This window comes from Pinus tabuliformis, chromosome Q, assembly GCF_031772625.1.
Source record: "Pinus tabuliformis cultivar Carrire ecotype Pingquan chromosome Q, CPIR1, whole genome shotgun sequence".
NCBI classification, from domain to species: Eukaryota; Viridiplantae; Streptophyta; class Pinopsida; order Pinales; family Pinaceae; genus Pinus; species Pinus tabuliformis.
The window spans coordinates 493,690,250-493,713,755 of record NC_142296.1 but is presented as its reverse complement, the minus strand read 5'-3'; positions in this window follow the sequence as shown (position 1 = coordinate 493,713,755).

Sequence of the window (23,506 nt, the reverse complement as noted above, 5' to 3'; positions counted from 1 at the left end):
TTTTAATATTGATGGCATTTAGAGCATCATGATATATTATATTTTGTAATAAATGAAATAATATATGTTCACATTCTCAACTTTATGTTTATTTTATATGCTTCTATGTTGTTGAATTGGTTTTTGGTCTTTGGATGTGGATATATGATGTCTAATAAAACATTTTGTAATCATTTAAGTGACCAAGTTAGATTTTGGCTTAGATTTCCACATTTTTCTTTTGTGCATTAATGTCTAATTTGGTGTGTATGGATGGAATAGCTTTAACAACTATGTACATATTCAACATTCATAAAAGTGGGTGTTATACTGGTTATAAAAGAAATGACTATTGATTGCAAGGTGGCTATTTTTCCTAGTAGGCATTTGATGAGACAACCTAGGGTTTATGCATGATGTTGGCATGATGAAAGATGCAGGGTTCAAGAAAGTGGTCCAACAATTATTTGATATAATCTAGTGTGACAACATATTCCACCTTCTAAGAAGAAGGAGGTCACACCCAAAGAATGTATCATAGTTTCCATTAAGTAAAGTTGAAAGTGTTAAAGATTTAGTTGGGGCAATATCATTTACTAGCACAATAATTGCATTCATCTAAATTAATGGATATACTAATAATATTTATATAAATTGTTGAAACATATAGAACATCTACATATAATAGAAACAGGGTGAACCCATGAATCCCAATCCCACTTTTGGCATGCCATGCACCATCAAAATGGCCTATGTAGACCCTTGATCAAGTTTTTACCTTGATGGGTGCTTTAAGCCCTCAAACAAGGTTTCAAGCCTCAATCAAGGGATTGAAACATCCATTAAGGATTTTAAACTGAAATCAATTGTATATGTCGAAAACAACTTGATCGAGGTTTTTGAAATACTTTGATGGACGGATTTTGAAGCCTTCCATTGAGGTATTTTTAAACCTTATATGAAGGTCTAATCCTTGATCAAATATTTGGAAGTTAATGTTCCTTTCCCATTTTTTTAGGTTTCATGGAGGTGCAAATTGCAATAGATGAAATCCATTCATCCCATTCATGGAAAGTTATGGAATTACAAAATGCATATTTATTATTGTGTCCTCTATCCAACTAAATATGATTATTTCATTTTTTGTTTCATACTAAGTTTTTTAATGTTTACAAAAAAGAATTCCCCCAAGTTACGGAGAACCCCCAAAAAAATATGCATCGTAAAAACTACACAACCATATTTATTTATTTATTTATTTTTTAATTTAAATAATGGTGAGTTGGTAACACATGCATATTTATTATTGTGTCCTCTATCCAATTAAATATGATTATTTCATTTTTTGTTTCATACTAAGTTTTTTAACGTTTACAAAAAAGAATTCCCCCAAGTTACGGAGACCCCCCAAAAAAATATGCATCGTAAAAACTACACAACCATTTTTTTTTAATTAAATAATGGTGAGTTGGTAACACATTGGATTAATCTGGGTGAGGCCTAGGATCAAATGTTCCAACTGCCACTATAATAGCAAGAGTATATCCAACATCCTGCAAGCCAAATATACCAATACTTATAACTTATCAAGAGTCGGTACGTCCATGGATAAGGGGGGTGTTTGCCCTTTGAGCCTTATCACAAAGGCACACCATATTCATTTTTAGGAAATGATCTTAAGTGGAGGGGAAATCAAACTATTTTCCCAACCACTTGAGCTAAATACATGAGACTCACTACCAAAAATTTATAAAACTACACAATGAAAATTTTATGGCACTAAGTGTGACATTGCATGAAAGTTTCTTTCTTGTGATGAAGGGAAGTCCTCTTTTATCATGTTGTGAAAAAATTTCCTTTCATGTTAATATATCGCAATATAAAGTTTTTTGGTGCAACACACTATGTCATGACAACTTTTCTTTCATGTGATATGCTGTTTTCTTTTTCTTTTTTTCTTTTTTCCTATTCTTCTTCTTAGACATCAATTTCCTTAACTCTTTTGTCTTATTGCTTCAAATATCTTTTCTATGTCAAACAATTTTTCTTCATGACGATGTTCACACAATGAGGATATTTATTCTCACATGGAACAAAGAAGAATTCTCCCTTCTTCTTCTTATTCTTCTTAGACATCAATTTCCTTAAGTCTTTTGTCTTGTTGCTTCAAAAATATTTTCTATGTCAAACAAATTTTCTTCATGATGATGTTCACACAATGAGGATGTTTATTCTCACATGGAACAAAGAAGAATTCTCGCTTAATTGCATCAAAGAATCTTATTTCTAGGCGATATGTTCCACCAAAATATTTTCTTGGTGTGATACATCATGCCAAAATAAAATCTTTTCTAGTGAAAACTCCAACAATTTTTTGGGAAAGGCTAGGTCTTAGCCTAAATTCCTTAATCAAACCCTTATATTTTGATAATATTAAATATTTATTGAAAATTTCCATGCACAAGGAAAATTTTTCTTCGTTGATATTCATCATATCTCTATAAAAAAAATCTTTACTGATATGCACTATATTGCAAGGAAAAATAATCTTCAGTGATGAAGGACATTTTACTTGAGTGAAAAAGTTTTGTTTTGTGATGTGTTGTATTGAATTCTTTTATATTTCACATAATATGCCTTGTATCACATGAACAAAATCTTCATGTCATATAGAAAACCATCTATGTGTTTCTCACTTCACAACTTCAATAAAACTTGTAAATATATAACCAAAGTTTGCTCATAACCCCATGAGAAAAAATCTACCACTACTCCAATAAGTATTTGGGACCCATGTGCCCTTCTAAACTTATTAAAATTCCATGTAACTAAGTTACATTTTCACTACAACACCTACACTAACTTCCAATGAAAATAATAGATTAAGAATCCTTAGAATTTGTGATTAGTTTCCTAAATACATAGGCTTATGTTAGTCGATAAGGGAATTATTTGGCATAAAAGGACTCCCATACTCGATTTCTCATTACATAAGAAGCATTTATTTTATATAGGAAAACTAATTCCAAATCCTACTTTGACTCTTTTACTTAAACATAAATACTTTTGAGTATAGGAACCTTATTTTATAATAGGGAACCCTGGTAAGCTTATATTCATTAAGTGTTTATAAGCCTCAAATTTATAACCACATATAATCATCATCATACCTATGCCCACTAAGCATTCACCATACACATAAACCATTTAATAAAAAGCATTGACATAATTTTAAGAATGTTCAGACTCTAAATATTAATCAAAAGCTACATATATAACACACAAGGCTCAAATCAAGATATTGTTGTGACATGAATTCTATACACTCCAAGGCTTAGGCAAAAATGACCAATGCATAACTATCATAATCATTGGAATTGTAACCATTTAGAACTTACAACATGATATGGCTATAACATAAATCTAAGGAAGTATAAAACTAAGGGAGCTAATTATTTCTTATATGCAAAAAAACTCAATACATAACTCTACAACTCCATAATGATTTCTCCTTAATGGTAACCATCACGGGTCATTTGTGAATGCATATTTCATTTATAAAACATGGAAGAATGAACTAATAACATAAAATTGAGAGATTTATCTATAGACAAGTTGTCCAACAAATTGATTTAGGGTGAGTGGTTTTCCACCCAACTGTAGGAAGAGTTGCACATTGTCTTCGTACACTTGGCCAACCCTTAGCCAAACCATGATACCACTATGGAAAATTTCTAGCACTCTCATTAAGTTATATGACTAGTTTTTAATCCATCATAGGGGTGTTTTCCAACCAAGGAAATGTCATCATCGAGTGTAAGGGTCTTGTGACTTCATTGTGCCCCTTGTTGGCTTGCATACCATGTGAGTGAGCTCTCTTCTCTGCAGCACAATTCCTTGGGTAGATCATCTTCCACATGCATATTGTGCATGTCTAGTAGGGCTCCAAATGATTCCATCACTCAATTATTAGAGAGGTCTTCTACTTAGTTCAAAATGCCAAACTAGGGATTTTTAAAACTTTTCCTCACAAGGAATCACTCTTCTCTCACCTTGGCTCTCTTTTCTACTCTATAAACATGAAACACTGCTCTCCTTTCCCCCTCATGCATGACCCCCATAATCACGTTTTTCCTTCTTTCATTCAAATTTGGATGTTCCATGCTTTTCCAATAATGTAGTTGACCTATTCCTTATGTTTTCTAATGAGAGGAATATTTCAATTACCATCCCATGATCTCATAATTTTTGGAGGTGAGACTTTGACCAATCAAGTTTCCCAATCAATGATTTTCTGTGGATGAGAGGAAAGGAAAATATAGGGTAATTTTAAAAATAGTTTATGATCATAAGAACAATTTATCAAGGATGTCCTATGATCATGTGCCATGTTGAACACCCTCAAGCCCCCTCATTGTCCCTCATTTATGGTATCATGGTCCCTATAAACATTCATGATCATCCAATTGTTTATAATCTTCATTAATTGAAAATTAAGATTCATGCAATGTTTTCAATTGTGTCCAAATCATTGTGGCATGCCTATAAAATGTCGACATAAAAAAAGAAACACCAATTAACATAATGAGTTACACATTTAATATGCAGATATTAGACATCAAATCAGAGTGAGGGAAGAAGTCATCACTAAAACAACCTTTGGAACATATGAAGGTCATTATGTGTTTTTGATGATGGCATTTGGCCTTAATAATGCATCTTCCACATTTCATAGCTTGACAAGTTCAATTTATAAACCTTTATTTAGAAAATTTATGTTAATATTTTTTGACAACATAATAAACTACAACAAATATAAGGAAGAGTGTCTATAACATGTTGACATGGTCTTAAAAATAATGAAGGAGAAAAAAATAGTTACGAAGCCTTCCACATGTTACTTTGGCGTATAGGAAGTGGAATATTTAGGTCATATTATATCTCATGAGGGCATCAAAGTGGGACTTGAAAAAATTAAATCTAGGCTACAATTCCCCATTCCCAAACCTTAAATATTCTTATATGATTCTTAGGATTGAAAAATAGAACCCCTAACAACATTATTGAAAAATCATGCATTTTCTTGGACTAAAGAGGCAAGCCAAGCTTTTGAAAAACTTGAGGATATGTGTAGAACTCTTGTCTTGGATACACCCAACTTCACTAGAACCTTTATTATGGAGTGTGATGCCTTGAGATAGGGCATTGGTGTAGTTTTAATGCAAGAGAGAAGGATACCTAATTTTTAAACCCACGAACTTCAAGGAACAAACTTACTCAAATTCGTTTATGAGAAATAAATGTTGGCCATTATACATATAATTAAGAAATAACACCTTTACCTAATAGTAATAATCTTGATGTAAAAATAGATCATGATAGCATAAGTACTCATTGGAACAAATACTATAGATCGTTAGAGAGGGGGAGGGGGGAGGTTACAAATATGCTAGGTTATGACTTTCAAATTATCCAGAAAATGGAAACCAAATGTGGCAGCAAATGCATTTTCAAGGAAAGAACAAAACAATGAGGCCTTAGTTTTTGTTATTTCCATTCAACAAGATTACTGGGTGGAATAAGCACTAATAGAATGAATGTAGAATCATAAGGCATTCAATCTCATTAAGAAATGATGATAGGAAACTAATTAATTAAATAAATTTGTCTGGGATTTCCAACTTAAATAGAAGATCCTATTAGAACTACACACCTCTTATATAACATGACAATCAATATTTTAGAAAGCTTACCTTGTGACAAAGACAAATTTTTTTTCTTGCGAAGGTATTAAAAAAATGTTAAAAAGTTTGTGATAAAATGTTTGGTTTTTCAATAGAACAAAGGAGAGAGAATCAAGATCCCATTTTTTCTAGAACCATTGTCCATATGAAGTCATTGTTGGTAAGAGGCACCAATACATGTTATTACATGTCTACCAATGTTTGAAGGAAAGAATACCATCATAGTGGTGGTGGTTTTACTCAAAAATTAAGCTCACTTTCTCTCTCATTTTAATCCTTTTAAAGAAATTATAGTAGTTATAGAATTCATGAGAACAAAGTCATAAGATACATGGAACCTTAGGATTATTATATGTCACAAAGATCTAATTTTTGTGACTAAAATTTGGACTAACATGTTTCCTTGTGGGTACTCAGTTGGCTCGTAGCTCATCTTATCATACTCAATTTTATGGGCATTGAGATTGTGAATAAGTTTCTAAAATGTTATATTTATTTATTTGTATATAATAAACATACACAATGAATTTCAGTGATGACCCTTACCAAAATGATAGTAAAACACTTCCTTACATACTTCTTCCAAAATGCCCCATTTATAACTTTCTATAGGTATCATTCTCCATAGATTACATCAAACTTGAGAGGAAAATGTAAGGTTCAAGTAATGGAGGATAACATATAACACCAACAAAAGGTTTTCCAACTATTGAAGGACAACTTGGCTACAACTCAAAATAGGATGAAAAACGAGTTGATTAACATAGCAACAAAAGGAACTTTGAAGTGCATGCGTGATTAGGGATTTCTTAGGCTACGACCATATAAATAGATGTCGCTCAGCCAACAAAAGAAGGACAATAGATTATTATCCAAGTACTATATTCTCTATAAAGTGTTACATAGGGTTGGTAGTATGGATTACAAACTATATAAGACTATTTATCTTCACATGATAATCCAATGTTTGATGTTTATGGTTTAACGAAGGTAATGTATGACAAGATTATACTATAGACTATTTTTCCATAGGTTAATGAAGTGGGTTAAATGATAATAGAGACTAAAAAATCCTTGAAACATGACTTGAGAAACTATTGGAATGAGCCTATTACTAAATACCTCATATAGTGGAAGAAACTAACAATAGAAGAGGTAACATGGGAACTTAATCTTTTCATGTAGAAAAATCCATAGTTAATCAAGTGTTGATGGAAACACTTGTTTGAAGGGGTGGAGCATGTAGATCCCTAGATATTGAGACATTACATTCTATTGTTATATCATTTTTTCCATGATTGGTCAATTGGACCATTTAATTGGTGACTACACCCCTCGATCCTAAGTATGCCCTTTATTTGCTATATATACCAAGGAGACCTAGTTTAAGAGATGATATTATGCTTTGAGTTTGTTATATTTTAAAATGAGGTTCCCCCCTCAAAGAGTTTTCTTATTCAATCATTCTCTTTTATTCTCAAGGTCTGGAGTTACTTATTTCTATTTTTTAAGCTATTTGGGATGTTTGGTACATAACATAAAATAAAGCTTATTTTCTTTCCACTATTGCTATTTATATAATAAGAGGTTAGTTTAGAGGTCATTATCTGTTGCTCAACTAAGGAGGGAAGGGTTTTACATGTAACACTCCTAGTTTTGACCCTTATAATAGTAATGTATATGTGTACATGGTGAATGGATAAAAACTGAAAATAGATGTTATGTATAAATTATACATTAATAATAATAAAAATAGATCACAAGTTATAGATGGAGAGGGATAAAAACATGGGGGTTATGATTCCACAAAAGAGGAAAGAAAGGGAGCTTATGGTGCTCAAGTGGGTCTAATGAAGAATAATATTATTTTATTGTGAGACTAATTCATTAAACATTGACTCTATTAAGCTATTCGGGTAAAGAGGGTATTCCACACAGGAAAAATACCTTCAATAAGCATTGAAACAACTAGATCAAAATCACAATGCCAATATTTTTATATAAAACCGTATGAGATGGAAATAGTTCAAGGCCCCAACCAACGTGACCATTTGATGCAATTTTATTACTATAAATAAAATATTCACATACGGGATTTCTCACAATCAAAAGTCAACCATGTCCCTCCATGCCATTTAAATAAAGATCATGGATCAATCAAGTGCTAAGCCATGGATAAACAGTCATTAGCATTGAGGAGAATATGAGTCATCTGATTAATTTATGTCTAAAACATATTGTGACAAAAATATTACAATGTAACTAATTTATACTAGAGAAATACACTAAGAAAACCACTTTTACCCAATAGACACATTAGACCAAATTGAACTTAATTAACTCCTAAGTGTCTAAATATCCTAACATCCCCACTTAAGAACAACTTGGGATATGATTGAAGGATTAACAATAGTTTTATAATAGGATAAGGAAGTAGGAATTAGAGCCTACCCCTACGTAATGACAACTTATTGAACTCCAAAGGTACATCTAAGTTTAGAGAAATCCCCTTCTATAAAAGATTTTGTGAAAGTGTCTGCAACTTGATCATTTGTAGGAAAAACTTGAACTTCAATAACTTGATCATGAAATAGTTTTATAATGAATTACATTTGGATCTCAATGTGTTTGTTGCACTAATATTGAAACAAATCTTTGGAAAATTTGATGGCTCTTTGATTGTTGCACCAGAGGGTGGTCAAATGTTGATGCTGGAATCCAAACTCTGAAAGGATTTGTCAAGCCATAAGACTTCTTGACTTGTAATAACCAATTTTTGGTGCTCTACTTCTATTGAAGAAAGAGAAATATCCTATTTATTTTGCAATTCCAAGTGACAGGTCCACAACCAAGATTGAAAACTTATCTTGCAGTAGAATTCTAATCATTGGTGTTCCAACCCAATAAGAATCAGTTAAAAGAAACAAAAAAGGAATCTCCCATAAATTATGACATATCCTAATCTAAAATTCACCCCAAATATATAGAAGTACCCTTTTTGATACTTTCAAGTGACTTTGATGTGGGGATTGCATATACCGAGCAACAAAAATAATGAAAAAGGAAATATCAGGATGGGTATGATTCAAATATAAGAGACTACCAACTAACTGATTGTACAAAGTGGCATCAACTTCGAGTGTAGTGGAAGTAGAAATAAGTTTGATTCTATATTGAAAGGGAGAAGGGGATGGTTTACAATATTCCATGTGAAAATAATGAAGAAGGTCACATACATAGATTGGGAAAGAGAAATTCCCTCCTTGGTTTGCAAGACTTAGGTGGAAAGAAAAATAATGGAAATATCCTAACTTTGTCATTTAAAAATTCTTTTGAAGGCTTAAATTACATGGGTTAAAAGTTTAGGGTCTCTATCAGTGAAGATAAGGTCATAAACATAAGTAACAAGGATTATGAGATGGCTTTCTACTTTTTTGGTGTAGACAGTGAGGTCTAAATGACATTTGTATAATCCAATGTTAAGAAGACATATATCCATTTTTTCATACCAAGCTCAAGGAGCTTGTTTAAGACCATAGAGGGATTTATTAAGGTGGAAAATAAGGTTGGAGTCACTGTGAGAATAGTCGGGAGGTTCTTCCATGTAGATTTATTCTTGTATATCCCTATGCAAGAAGGCATATTTAACATCCATATCATGGATCTCCCATCCATGTGAGGAAGCAAGGGATATAACAAGGTGGATGGAATTAATTTTGGATATAGGGGAAAATGTTTCATTGTAGTCAATTCCTTCAACTTGAGAGAATCCTTTAGAAACTAATCAGACCTTATGTATTTTAATACTTCCATCTGATGAATAATTAGTTTTGTATAGCCATTTATGTCTTACAAGTTTTCTTCCTTTTGGAAGAGGAAAGAGTTCCCAAATATCATTAACCATTAAGGTACAATATTATTCATTCATTGTTGTTTCCCAATATGGATGTCCTAAAGCTTTTGTAAATTTTTCTAGATCACGAGTCTCTGAAATTTGATCCAAAAGAGATGAGGCTCACTCAAACTATGAACAAATATGGCATTGATCTGTAGGATCAATTGTAAGGTCACCAACTACCTAACATGTTGAATGGAACCATTTGGGAAGTTTTGGTGTTGGTTCAAGATCATGTTCAATGGAATAATCTAGAGGAATGTGAGAAGCAAGAGGTGGATTTTCATACTCAATGTCATCATTTGAAGAAGAAACCAGAATAGGAAGAGAAGGTGGAACAAACATTGATGATGGCTCGCAGGGCAAAGAGGACATAACCATCGAATTAGGCTCATAGGCCAAAATATTTTCATAAAATTTAATATCTTTTCTAATGATGAGTTAATTGGAGTGAGGTTGAAGAAGTCTATAACATTTTACATATTCTGAATATCCAACAAAAAAACATTTCTCATTTTTAGGCGGTAAAGCCTTCTATTTTTCATTAGGAATGTGAGCCTATGCTACACTACCAAAGATACATAAGTGGTTGACATTTGGATTAATTGTAGTCCATGCTTCTTATAATGTTATATTGCTTAAATACTTTATGGTAGTGTGATTTAATATGTAACTTGCACAGTTGATGGACTCCACCTAATAATGAAGAGTTAATCCCTTATATTGAATCATAAAATTAGCCATTTATTTTAAAGTACAATTATTTCTTTCAACAACACCATTTCGTTGTAGTGTATATGGAATGGTATGCTGCATTTGAATGCTTTGTGTAGTGCAATAAGTTGTTAATTTATTGTTGACATATTGTGATGTCCAACTTGTTTTTCTACAAGGGCCCTGTAGGCCAAGTGCAAGTTAAAAAATTTTCCCTTAAGTTTTCAGAAATAAACCCATGTGTATTTATAGAAGTCATAAATGGAAGTTAAGAAGTATTTGAACCCAAAGAAGGAAGGAGAAGAAAGGGGACCACATAAATCACTATGAACTAGCTGCAAAGGGGTTGAAGCACATTTGTCAAAATTGTCTTGATGATGTTCGCTGAGAACAAAACTAGCACAAACACCACCTATACAAGAAATAAGAGGGAGGTCATTCACCATATTTTGATTATATAGATGTTGTCGTGAGTGATAGTTTAGATGCCCAAATCGCTCATGCCAAAGTTTACTGAAGTTATCACTATGAGCAATAAAAATTGATGGAAAAGATGATGACCCAAAGTTTTCAAACTTGTACAATCGGGTAATATCATCAACTATTCCCATGAAAGGACATGCTTAGCATATTTTAAATAATTAATTACAACATGGTGAGGTGAAAATTCTACTATTTTAGCTTCACTTGAATGAGTAATCTCATATATGGATAGAATATTACAAGAGATACTTGGCACACATAATACATCATCGAAATGAGCATCATCAACTTGAATTTTTCCAAACACTACAACACGAAGACCCTAAAATAATTTCTTTGTGTTACAATCATTAATATAAAAAAAATGGCTTTACCCTTAGCCATATGATAAGATTCTCGAAAATCAATAAGCCATTGATCGAAAGAAGAAGTAGAGGTTGTATTGAAGGAGAAACCAAAATCAAAATGTGCATGTCCATGAGAGGAAGTGATAGAAGAAGAACTAAAACTGAGGTTGTGCTTCTTCATTATTGATTTCAAGGCCTCCATATTTTTAAAGCATTTGGACTCTATATGACCATCTTTCCCACAATAGTTGCAATGTTTATTAGGCTTCTTACTCTTTGATTTTGGTCCATTGTCACCATTAAAAGTAGATTCTAGCTGAGATAGTTTAGAACCCTTATTTTTCTTGTTGTTGCAAGGAAATTGCTTCTTTGGATGCTTGGTTTTATATTTTTTTTGGGCCACTAAGGCCTTGTTAGATGTACCTACAATGCTAATCACTCCAATATGTAGGATCTTGTCTCATTCCCTAATCAAAGTCACAAAAATATTTAAGAGAAGGTTTTTGATAGGAAGTTCCCAAAGCCTCTTGAGTGGCATAAATTTAGATACAAAAATAAAGTATTAAGAACCAAGCTTTAAATGAATAATATATATGTAATTTTCATCATCTCGATCAACCTTATAGTCTTTACGCAAATTTCTAAGCATTTTAAACTTAGATAAGTAATATTAAATGCAAGAGAAATAATTAGGACTTAAAATCATGATCTGATGTTAAAGTTGATGAGATATAATAATATTTGCTTCACCAAATACCTTTTGTAACTTTTCCCAAGCTTCATTTGGAGCGCTGACTTCTTGAATATGAAATCAAAAATTAGGAGAAATGGACATTCTGATTAATCCACGAGCTTCATCATTCCTATTACCCCATTTTCCTTTCTTATTAGGATCAATGGGGGCATTTTGTTGTCCCAAGGCAATATGGTACAATCCTTTACTACTTAGTACATCATCCATGTTGGATTTCCATGAGAAGTAGTTGGTACTAGTAAGCATAAGTTCACTTAGAGTGGAAATAATAGAACATAAAGATAATATGGTTCCAAAAGATGAAATTAACTATCTAGATAGAAATGTCTTGAAAAAATAGGTGGCTTAAAATAAAACGAACTTAAAACAAACTTTAGATGTGAAAGTTATGCCCTTTTTAAAAAATGTAGTAATGGTAGCAAATAGCCACATGATAGGTAGAAGTTTGTCCACGTGGTGATGGATGATGGTAAGTTTTTTTTTTAAAGAAATTTAAAAAAATCGCCTCACCAGGTTTTCCTATAATCTCACTTTTACAAATAAATTACTTTATGAAGTGACCCACTTTTATAAAACAAGTGATAACCACTTTTAGAATGAAGTTACTTATCAATGAAAGTTGTATGCAAAAATAACTTAAAAAGAAATATTAAAGTTATTTTATCGTGATTCACTTTTATATGAAAAGTGAAATACACTTTACAAATAAACTTTTTCAAAAAGTAACCTAAAAAGAGATTTGAACTCAAGACCTCTTACCAAATAAAGTAACTTTTGACCAAGTGAGCTATTACAAAAAGACATAATAATAGTAGTGACGGAGGTTTTAGGCATTTTTGTTGTTGGAGCTCCACCTTGAACTATGTGCCTATCAGAAAATATGTGCTCATCCAAAGACAAACACTAGTTCAAAAAAATCCAAAACTCAACAACAAAGGGGTTAAATCTTGGTTAGCTTACCTAGAAAATGCATGTTTTCTTATTGTTTTCGATTTGTAGAGATTTCACAAAGCACATAGCAAGGAGCATACACAGTAAAGAAAATACTTTCTACTCTGTTTCTGATTTGCTGAGATTGCATAATGCACATGGAAAAAAGCATATGTAGACCAAACTGAGTAGAAAATGGAGAATATAAATAGAAAACTAGAATATGAACTCGACAAAAAATAAATTTAAAAAATGGTGTATTTGGACTATATACCTTTGGATTTGACAAAAAATGTTATCTCAGGAAAACACACACCTTTTTTAATGAAACGAAAGTCATCCCTCAATGAAAATAATAGTTTGGATGCAATGGAATAATTTTTTTAGGTCAAATTAGTATACAAATAGTAGATCTTATAAATGCAACTACACAAGCTTCAACGAAATAGAAATAGTACCTTGTTTACCCTACATGATATCAACGCTCGTTTAAAGAACAAGAGAAATTGTTCTTTAAATGAGCGCTGATATCATGTTGGGTAAACAAGGTACTTCATATAGGAAAAACACCTTCAATAACCACTCACACAACCAGATCAAAATCAAAGGAATAGTGTTTTTATGTGGTTAAAACCCTCCAAGAGGGAAACATCCCGTGACTTCAACTAATGCAGTATTCAAGGCAATTTTATTAATGCAAAATAAACTATTTTACATAAGAGGGTTCTCAAAATCGATCATTAGCCATGACCCTCCATGCGCTTCAAATAGAGAACATGGACCAATCACTTGTTAAGCAATGGATCAATAGCCACTAGTATCGAGGAGAATATGAGTTGTCATATCACTTTATGTCTAAAAAATATCATGACCATCAGATTACAATGCAACTATTGCATATTAAATAAACACACTAAAAAACACATTTTCACCTAACAGACACATTAGACCAAGTTGAACTTAACTAACTCCTAAGTGTCTAAATATACTAACACAATCTTGGGACTTATGTTATCCTAAGTGCTATTAACATGGGATTAATTATCAAGAGATATATGTGGGCTTCTTAGGAAAACATGTGGCATATTATTGACATCCAAATATAACCCATGCTTTTGGTCATGGAAAGGGTGGTTGTTGTTGTTGTTGTTGGAGCAACAATCGTTCTCCATTATTCTGGGGAGTTATCTCTTAGATCTAGTATATAGTATGATGGTTGTAACAAAATTATGGGAAACAAATGTCCAAAATTATGACTATGTAAGGAAGTTGTTGTCATTGAGTAAAATAATTACAATTGGGATTCCCTTGTGTGTCTGTTACTAACATTTACTATGTGGTTTATGTTGGATCTTGGTAGGGAAGTGAGATAGATTGAGGGAATGCATGGTAGAGAAGGCGATCCCATTCCTTAGGTTGTGTGGGATGAAGGATAGGAAAAATATGCAGTGGGATGGGTATATTGTGAGAGGTTTCATATTGTTAAATTATAGGAAATTGTGTTGTGTTATAGGATTAGAGCCAACAATGAGTGATTTCATCCTCATGAATTCATAGCCTCAACTTGTGGGTAGCCCTATTGTAGAAAGATTAAGGTTATGGTTGGGTGGAGTATTCTTCATTTGTAGCCATTTGGTGACTAATTTCCAAAAAGATAAATGCTATGATTAAATATTATTATTTCAAATTAATGTTGTGTATGTCATGATTTTAATGCTATTCCATTGCATGCATAATTTTGCATTTGTATCTATGATTGATTTTTTTGTGTTGGTGAGAACCTTTATTATCATTTTTGCATGTATTCGTAAATTAACAGCAAGATAATGAGGAACATGCATTAGGTCATTAGATCGTTGATTTGATTATAGTTAAATGACCAAGCACATTACAATATGGTAGTAGAGAAAGAAAATGATGGAAATTGGTAGTTTTAAGAGGTATCTTGTATGCTCAATGGTGGAAAAGGGGTATTGGGTATGCTACAAAGTGGTGTCAAAGCATAATTTTAATTTAGTGGGAGGAATTTGGAGTACCCCACCGCATCAAAGACATTATAGGGGTGCTTGGGTATATTACATTACATATTATTTTCTTCCCAATCATAGGATGTAACTCCTTAAGTTCATCCCATTCTATATGGGTAGATCCATCACATGCAGTGCCCCAAAAGGAGAAACCCAAATAAAAATACTGTTGTAATGTGTATTCCAAAAAAACTCCAACGCTCCAAACTCATGATATTAAGGTAAGTCTCGACAAGAATAAATTCAAATAGAAGAATAAACTTTAGAGAATTTTTGAGGTCTAAATTGGGCCTCCTAAGGAAAATTCTAAAATAATAGTGGAAATAATAAAATAAGATTACATTACATCATCAAAATTTAGAGGGAAAAATGAAAAAATTTCAACTTATCTCTCCACGATTTTAGTCAAAATTCGAGTGGAAGCATTCATTGGATGCATAATTTAATTCCTCATCTAAGGAGTACCCATATTGCATACTTTCGATGGACCCTGCTACACAAAAAATGAGAAATACATGAAACACGTGATTAAAATTACGTTTTTTCATGTATTTCTCATTTTTCATGTAGCAGGGTCTATTGAAAGTATGGAACATGGGTAATCTTTGGATAAAGAATTAAATTTTGCATCCAATGAGTGTTCCCGCTCAAAATTTAAGTAAAACTATAGGGAGATAAATTGAAAATACGAGATGAAAAAGTAGTTTTTTTTTTTTTTTTCTTTTTCTTCAATCCTTTAACTTTTTATTCCAAAAATGGTGAATCATCCCCCATAGTTGACATCATCGTCTTGAATCCTATTGGTTCTTATAAAGTAGATTTTGATTGTATATTTTTGTTTTGAGGCCCATTTTAGACTTCCAAATTTCTCTAATGTCTACAAAAATATCATATCACAAATCCTTTTAACCAATATACATTATTATATAGATGACATTTGAGATTGTATGTTAGCTTTAACCTCATATGAAACTTCAAACAAATAAGATTATTCTAAAAATTAATCAAACAAATATTTATGTAAAACTTCAAACAAATATTAAAACTATAGTAATTATGACAAAGTGCTTTTACTTTTATGTAAAATTATTTTCAAATATCTGGATAACTATACCCTAAAAAAACAAACAAATAGGATTATTCTAGAAATTAATCAAACAAATATTTATGTAAAACTTCAAACAAATACTACATCCAGAGTACCTATGACAAAGTGCTTTTACTTTTAAGTAAAATTGTTTTCAAATATCTCGATAACTATACCCTAACAAATACTAAACCTATAGTAACTATGACAAAGTGTCATAGTGCTTTTACTTTTATGTAAAATTGTTTTCAAATATCTTGATAACTATACCCCAAACAAATACTAAGCCTATAATAACTATGACAAAGTGCTTTTACTTTTATATAAAATTGTTTTTAAATATCTCAATAACTATACCCAAAACAAATACTAAACCTATAGTAACTATGACAAAGTGCTTTTACTTTTATGTAAAATTATTTTCAAATATCTAAATAACTATATCCAAAAAAATTATAATTAATGTAGTATACTTTTTTGTCTGGATTAATAAAAAAAATAACATAATGTTTTGTTACACATTCAAATAGTTTGAAATTTTTACCTTTTGAAAATTAGGTAAAAAGGAAAAAGAGCCCAATCCTCCAATAAAAAAAATGTTAAGAATATAAACCCACTAAAAGGAAATTTCCTCTCAACTATTTATAATATTACAAGAAATAGATTAAAGACAATTTGTCATCATTAAGAAATAGATTAAAGACAATTTGTCATCATTATTGCCTATTTCTAAAGTCAGGACATTTCATAGATTAAAGATAATTTGTCATCATTAGTGCCTGTTCCTAAATTCATGACACTTCATACTATATATTATTCTTTATGGGAAATATGTTTATGATCATATTTCTTCATGGCTTTATACTTGTCATGGATTTATTTCCAATTTATGTGTTTCATATTTTCTTAAGCATGCAACTTAGTACTTTTCTTATTTTTGATAAAGTATATGTTTTTCTTTATACACATTAGATGTAGTTTGACTCACATTTACGTACCTATTATGGTAATTGTCTTATACTCACATTAGAGGTAGCTTGAGTCACATTTACGTACTTGTTATTGTAATTGATAAGACAGGGATAAAAATATCATATTTATTTACATTATCTTTTTTAAATATATAAATACATTATTATTAATTTTATTTTTTATATAATAAATAAATTGATATTAAATATATATCAGATTAAAATAATTAAATCAATTTTATAATATTTAAATTATAATAATTTATATAATTTAGTCATAATTATTTATTCAAATTAAAAACCAAGATGTACTAAAAATATTCAAGGCATTTTTTTGGTTACAGATAAAATAAAAGGTTCCATTTTACAACCAAACTTACCCAGCATATTGTTAATCGAACTAGAAAAAGGGGTTAAAATTTGACAATTTTGCAAATATAAAATGAGCTATATTGGTGTTAAATTTAGTGATATTTCTCTTAAATCATCTAATATCACATATCACATGAATCAACTTTCCTTTGTCAAATTCACTTTCATCTTTCAGCATAACTTGTCCTTTATCAAATTCACTTTCATGAGTTAGCGTTTTCACCGAACCATATATATAAAAGCTTTCATCACATACAACATGACATGACAATTGCTTATGACAATTTGCTTAAGTGATAATGTTTCTTTGGTTCTTTATATTTTTGAGTAAGGGTCATCTAAGCTCACCAAATCATATATATAAAAGCTTTCATCACATACAACATGACATGACAATTGCTTATGACAATTTGGTTAAGTGATAATGTTTCTTTTGTTCTTTATATTTTTGAGTAAGGGTCACCTAAGCTCATTTGATCCAGGATTTCTAGACATTATTAAAATTTTGTTTTTATATGGTATTGAAATTTAGAAAAGTTAGTATGATTTATTATTTTTCTTTGATAATATATTAGTTGTAATGGAAATCTAAAGATGGAATTATTCCTTAATGCCTAACTTATTAGAATATGGTTTTAAAATATAAAATATAAAATATAAAAAAAAAAAAAATCAATTTTTTTTTTTTATTTGTAAAAAATTTATATAATTTGAAAAAATATTGTTTTTATTATTATTATTGATGTGTATTTTATTTTTTTAAATATATTTTGTATGTTTTTTTAAGATGTTATATACTTATATGATATAATTTTTTGAAATAATAATTTCACAATTTAGATAATAGTTAATTTTTAAAATTAATAAATATGTTAAATTATTTTTTCTGGCATAGGTGTATATTCTGAGTTATTATTTGTTGGGTTGTAACTTGTGTGATGTCGTAGGGTGCTTCTAGTTTTGTTCAATGGTTGAGGAAATTAAACTGGTAGTTGGATTTGTATTGCCCCCTGCTTGCTCAGGTGGCTTGCTATTTATATTTAGACATTTTGTTTGGGGTTATTGTGATGAGTCAGTTTGCTGGTGACTTAGCTGGGTCGAGAAGGAAAGTGTTTGGTTTGTTTGTCCTTTTGCAGGTAGTGGTAATCCCCACAAAGACTCAAGTCAATCCCTTGGTGATCTTGAGATACCTCCGAGGAAGAGACAAAGAAGCATAAGAGGTGAAGGGGGCACTTCATGGCTTAGTCAGAAGGGAGCGAGGTTGTTTTCTCATGAGTTTGTGGTATCTTGTTTTAACGAAATTTTGCCGGAAGGGAAACTAGAAATAAGAAATATAGAGACAAAAGTTGCAGAAGAGAGAAAGTCGTTGTTTGATTCATAATTGATTGAAGACTTGAATGTGTGAGTTCTAGAGCTTGGAAACTCATGAGCCAAAAATAGATAATACCTAAACTCAGTGGCTCTTCATTGAAAAATGAAGACACAGTTGGACTTGGTTCTTAGAGATAAACAAGTGGAAAAATACAACATCTTTGGAAGATGTTAAAAGGATGTTGCAGAATCTATGTTTCTGTGTAGATGGGATTGATTCCCACCTAAGGCATGTTGTTGGGAATGAAACCCCCCCACAGCATGTTTTGGTACTCAAAGCCCAAGTTTTGGTCAAATAATGTTGTAAGACTCCGCGAATTGTGGTCGCGGAGAGCGAAATGCATGTTGAGTCATAGGGTTGTCCACCCTAAGTTTTGTAATGTAATTTCAGCCTACCCATGGTCCACGGACCATGGGATTGTATAAATAGAGTGAGGCTCTAAGTTGTAAAAGGGAAGGCGAGACAAAAGGAAAGGAATGGATTCTAGAAGATAGGGAGCATAGAGTAAAGGTCTAAGTGCTTTGGGTTGTAGTAGTAGGAAGAGGCTCTGTAGTTGAGTGCGTAGAGGCCTAGTAGAGTCTGCAACTGAGTGCGCGGAACCCTGCAGCTGAGTGCACAGGGTGGAGTCGAGTCTATAACCAAGGAAGAAGAATAATAAAGAGAAGTTTGATTCCAAATCTTGTGTATTTGTTCTTGTGTTATTTCCTGTTTAATTATATTGTTTTCTTTATTGCACACACTTATATGAATGCTGAACACTGTTAAAGATAACTAGACACATACTAATAAGCTGAGTGATCAACTAATATCGGGTTAATAGTAAGGAATTGGGTAATAGCAAGGATCACGCCTCGAGTAGGGCTGTGCAAAGGTGACATCACAGGCTGCGAGGTACTGAGAGATACACGTAGCGACGTGTGCACAAGGTAAAACCGCGGACCACCAAAAATCATCAGACATCTCTAGGGTGCAGAAACCTGGTTCTAGCACCCTCCCATACTACTTCGGGTGAGACCTCAGTTCGTGCTCCGTGGAATGTTGCTGAAAGGGCTAGTAGTACCGGGATTTGTTTGGCTAAATCACCTCTGAACCTAGGTCAGGCCCATACAAGCCAACAAATGGTTCTGTTTCTGGGATCGGTATCTGCATAAGGGATGTCTAATGTCGTGTCACTGGAATCCAACAAAGAAAGAAATTGAAGGGTGGTTGGACAAGAAGATTCATGAGTTTGCGGCGCAGGAAAACAGGAATCTACGAGTATCTGAGGAACAGTGGTTGGAGTACTACTTATATACGGAAATCCATGAAATTTTCTTTGCATCCTTTCCTTCTAAGCTGTATGAGTGGAGCGAAAAGCTAGCAGACAGTCAAGGAAGGTGTAAGCTCGACAAACCAATCATGTGGACCCCAGAATTAGTGTGCAGACTAGAAGCATTAGTAGATAAGATCACGCGAGCTGTGGACCATTGGCTCGATCGAATTATAGGAGGATTTATCACTGAGTTCACAGTCGATACGACCATCAGCTACAGTGAAGCAGAATGACGCTTCCTCAAAGGACCACGAGGTAAGTATATTAAATCTTTGAACACTTGGATTAAGATGCTATTGTGTGAAAAGCGGGTTATGTGAATAAGTTAATGTTTGGGACTACGCAAAGTGGGAAGATTTACAAAAATAGAGGCAGTGAAGAATTAGAAACTAGTCCCTTAATTTCACCCTTGCGAGAAAGCAAGGAAGAGCTTGCGAAAGTTTCTCCGAGAAGTGCGGTCAGTCTAATAAGGCAACGAATTCCATGCTTACCACCTCCACCTACACCACCACCTGTCTCATCCTCTTCATCCATCTCCACCCACCCTACCTCCGCCATCACCAAAGTTCAGTATGGTGAGTGCGATCAAACTGCTAGTATTCGGAGGTGTAGGGAATGAAGATCCGGACCAATTTTGGTTCGTGGTAAGAGTAGTATGGGAAGCACAAGGAGTCATGGATGACAATATAAAGAAGGCTACGCTGGTAAGTGCATTGCAGAATCGTGCATTAACATGGTACATTAAGCATTCTAATGATCATCCAAATGCAGGAATCACAGAAATCCAGGCCACGCTGAACAGGGAATTTAGTAGGCCAAAGTCAGAGACATAATCAATTATCGGGTTTAAGGAGATTGTGATGCTCCCGGGCAAGAGCCCCTGGGATTTGGACCAGAGACTGAAGAGTATGATTCGCGAAGACAACATGACTTTAATGGATAGACAACACCGCACATGGTTTGTAGCGTCACTAACACTGCATTTAAGGATGGTGCTATCACAAGAAAAGCTTTCCACCTAGGCCGAAGTTTTGGAGATGGCAATGAGATTTCATGAGATCCCTATACAATATTCTGGTCTGTGAGTCCAACAAATCCATGCGCAACTACAAAATTTGTGTCCAGAAATGCAGAATTTGAAACAGGACAAGACACCTTAGCTAGAGGCGCGCGAGGAGGTATGGTGCATAAAATGCAAATGCTAGGGGCATGACAAGGACCACTGTCCTGTTTTCACAAATTACTTGGAGGGAGGAGGGCCGATGCCATTATGACCTGAGGCACAAGTAGGACCAAGCGCGGTCCCTGCACTATGGTGTGCGATCTGTCAAATAGGAGGAAAACACACTACAGATAATTGTCATCTACTGCAGAAGTATACGCAGACGTCCTAGTAATTGTTTTGTAATTTCTGCAGGTCGGTAGGCCATGATGAACGTACCTACAGAAGCTACGAACTAATGATGGATTAGACTCCTACCTACAGGGTACAGATCGAAACGCGAGCCCTCTAGCTAAATGCAGGAATAGCGCGTGCTGGATTTCAGGGGTACGAACGAGGTCGAGGTGGAATGGGACCAGGAAGGGGTCGTGGAAAACTAATTTGTTACAATTACGGAGAGCCAGGATACTATGCCTGCGATTGTATAAATCCGACGAGGACATCATGTTTGTACTATACTTAGTTTGATCATGAGGTAGAAGACTACCCTACATTGATAGCAAGGCTGCACGAAAAAGGGGTACTCCAGCCTCCTCCGACTCAGAATTTGCAAATGATGAGGCCTGAGCCGCACGAAGAAGACCGGAATGTAAAAATAGTGCTCAAAAGTAGTATCACCACTGGCGATGATAAAGGTAAGCAGTCAGAAGAAAGTGCATGGGTTTGCAAGGCTCCTACAAAGGAACCTGAATTTGATTTAGAATGCATGAAGGAGACATTCATGGAAGCTAAGAAGGGTTTCACGGAGGCCTCCACTTAAGGTAGTAAGGATCAACTGGAGCGAGGGATGGATCCTTTAATGTTCACTACCTTTCTGGAGACATTCTTGAAACTGCTACGCAACAACAAGGCTATAAAAGGACTACAGGAACTTATCACTAGGTGCGCGGGGTCGGGAGAACCGTGCATGGTCCAGAAACTTGGAAAGCATGCATTGCGCACAAGAAAGGAAATGAGGTTGACTGCGCAAATCGAAGAGTATGAAATGGATCAGGTAATCCTAGATCTCAGATTGGACGCGAATGTACTGCCAAAATAAACATGGGAACGCATGGGCAGATCCACACTACAATGGTCTCCTATTCAATTGTGAATGGCGAACCAATAGAAGATCTTTCCCATGGAAAGATTGCAAGGGGTAATGGTGGATATTGAAGTGTTATAGACATATTTGGGTATTGCAACCCCAATCACATATGTCCATAAACCAAGGGCTTCTAAACCCATAAAAGTGTTGTTTCATACCCTAAAGAAACAAGGTCAGCTGATTACATCATCTCCCAGAAGTTCTCCATGAAAAACTACTCATAACTGGTCAAAACAGGACCATACCGACTGCTCCATGCATAGGGTGCGATGCATCTCACCTATTACATATGGGGGGTGCGATGCATACTGGAAAGCCCTTTTGTAGGGTACGATGAGCGAGAGAAGACAAATGGTAGAAGTAGTGTGCTAGGTGGAAACCGAGAGAATCTTCTAGAAACTGCTCATATGACACTTGCCTCTCTAAATTCGCCCAAGGATGAGTAAGAGATCTAAAATATCCAAGTGGAACCAAGAACTATCAGTGAAATGACACTAATCAAAATCCCAGAAGCTGACTCACTCTCCTGTAAACATCTATATATGGATCCCTCATCCAAGAGATCCAAAGGCTGGAATTTTGTAATTTGCAAGGAAGTGCTGTTGGTTTCTCTTTGAAGACATTGTTGGGTGATCTTGCTTTGTATGAGGTGAAGAGGGCTTTCATGCTGGGAGGATGATGCTGGATCAGATAGCCTGGTTGTAATCCTCTCTTCTACTATTTCTATCAATAAAGCTATTTGAGTTTTCTTCCATATGCTTGTATATCTCTGAATCTTGTTTATGTATGCAATTATATGGTTAATGTACATCTGATCCTACATTGTTTATGGTTATAGATCTCTATGCTTTGATGGTATTTTGTTGGCTTGGCTCTACAGGTGTTCTTTGAAGCGGGACAAGTGAGGAAAGAGTGACGAAAGCTCTATCAAAGGAGAGAGGAAACAAGCAAGGAGATTAGTGAAAGACTGAGGTTGGTGCTCTATGCTTCTCTCTCATCTATCTATCATAAAGGAAAACACAAGTAACTTTAATATGTTTGTTTCTAAGATAGCTACCCATCTTAGTGGGACTAGCAGTTCTGAATAGACACTAGTTTTCCCATTAACAAAATGGCGACTCTACTGGGTAGCGAATAGTTTGTTTGTTTCGTTACTGTTGTTTGCTTTATAAACCACAGATGGAGCCTGAAGTTCAGCCAGCTAGCCTTT